At 18.6% G+C, this 2,118-nt stretch overlaps 1 long non-coding RNA gene across 1 annotated transcript; it reads right to left on the reverse strand.

Annotated features, from left to right (window-relative positions):
• Positions 1 to 1,000: 1,000 nt before the first annotated feature.
• Positions 1,001 to 2,118, reverse strand: LOC113221489. Its single transcript, XR_003307905.1, has 2 exons — positions 2,068 to 2,118; positions 1,001 to 1,747 (listed from the first exon to the last, which is right to left on the reverse strand). It is a non-coding gene; the product is annotated as an uncharacterized LOC113221489 (long non-coding RNA).

The raw sequence follows: 2,118 nt of genomic DNA on the forward strand, positions 1-2,118 counted from the left end.
TTTACTTATCTATTTATTTACTTATCTATTTATTTACTTATCTATTTATTTTTTTATCTATTTATTTACTTATCTATTTATTTATTTATCTATTTATTTATTTATCTATTTATTTATTTATATATTTTTTTATTGATCTATGTATTTACTTATTTATTTATCTATTTAATTGTTTATTTATTTATTTTATTTACTTAATTATTCATACATCATTAATTAATTATTGTTTATTTATCATTTACTCATTGTTTATCATTTTTAATTATTTCAAACATATACATATAATTTTTTTTTCTATTGTTCATTGATTTGAATACTGTCTTATTATTTTTTTTTTTTAATTTTTAATATATTAATTATAGCTTGTTATATATTATAGCTTTCTACATACATACATATATATATATATTTTTTCCCTTTAGGAGCTTATCATATGTATGTACATCTATATTTTAAGCATATTCTTTTACAGTTTAGTTAATTACTCAATTTATTTTATTATCATAAAATAGAAACATATGTTTAATGATATTTTCTTTTCTTTTTATATCCGTATAAACATTAAATATTATTTAACACATACAAAAATGTAAACATAAAATTTTTTCAGCTATCTCTATCTATCTATACGTACATATATATAAATTTCGCACAAAACACTTTTAAATTTATATATTACGGTTGTACAAAGAATGTCAGCGCAGATATTGCTACTACGACTACAAAAAAAAAAAAAAAAATTGATTGTTTAATTAAAATTATATTTGCTGAATTCGTTTTTTTTTTTTTTTTAAACCAGTTGACATATTTTACTTTTAAATAAACAACCAAAGAACAAATAAAGATAGTTATTAATATACGTTTAAAAAAAAGAAGAATTCACTATTTTGCTTATTATTAAAATAAAGAATGTGATTTTTTTAAAAGTTCATATTGAACAATAAGTAAGCATATTTTTGCCCTATTAGCAAGATACAGTCGTAATTTATATTTCACAAACTTTGCTATTCGTTTCAAAAGTAAATTAATAATTCCAAAACAAAGTTGTTTCTTTATGCACTTTAAACTTTATATACATGTATATATATTATTAGAACTTAGGACACAGCTCATATTTACATGAACACATAAACATAATTACATGCATGAAAATTATGTAAAAAATATTAAAAAAAAATAAATAAACTAATTTTTACAAAAATTATTAGAACTATACAGATACTGATATGTATATATATATATATATATTTTTTTTTCAAATGCGTTTAACCAGCGTACATCGATGTAAGCAAATATATAAAATAGTAAAAATATGAAAACAATGATCATAAATATATTAATGAAAAATTAAAAATTTGATATATATATATGCATATGCACTCGTATTAATATTGCAGTTAAGTTTAGAAAGCCATAAACAAGCTGAACTTATATATAAATAATGTATATAAAAAATTATGTATATAAAAAACTATGCATATATGTTTGAATTATTCTTTTCTTTTTAACCTCTTTTACTCTTATTAAACAAAAAGGTAATGTTTAATTCTCTACAAATGTTTGTTATTATGGTATATGAATAGTCAATTAAATAAATTAAACCAAATCCTAACATGTAATATAATATATAATTTTCACTCAATAGAAAATGTTTAAACATTTTGTGGTTTGTTTTTCGAATTATAAATAAAAGTGTATTAAAAACATAATAAGCTATTATAGGTATTGGAAGGTAATTCATTTTTATCTGTAAAAAAAAAAAAAAAAAAAAAAAAAAAAAAAAAAACGTACATGTATATATATATATATATATATATCAATTGTACATGGTATTGTGCAAAACTTTTTTATATATTCATTTATTTATATATGCAATTATTTTTTTTTTACAAAAACGCTTATCATCGCACTTTTACTTAAAAAATATAAAATACTTCTGTGAGTGAAGCCATTTTTATGGTTGTATACACATACTAAACATACATACACATATATGCAACATAAATAGAAACAATATACAACAATGTGTAACGACATTTATAAAAAGTATGCAAAATATATTATTACCTTTAAAATTGTAGCAAGATTCATGTGGCATGTATAAAAGGATGAGTATAA

The sequence above is a fragment of the Piliocolobus tephrosceles genome, unplaced genomic scaffold (assembly GCF_002776525.5).
Source record: "Piliocolobus tephrosceles isolate RC106 unplaced genomic scaffold, ASM277652v3 unscaffolded_25207, whole genome shotgun sequence".
Classification (NCBI taxonomy): domain Eukaryota; kingdom Metazoa; phylum Chordata; class Mammalia; order Primates; family Cercopithecidae; genus Piliocolobus; species Piliocolobus tephrosceles.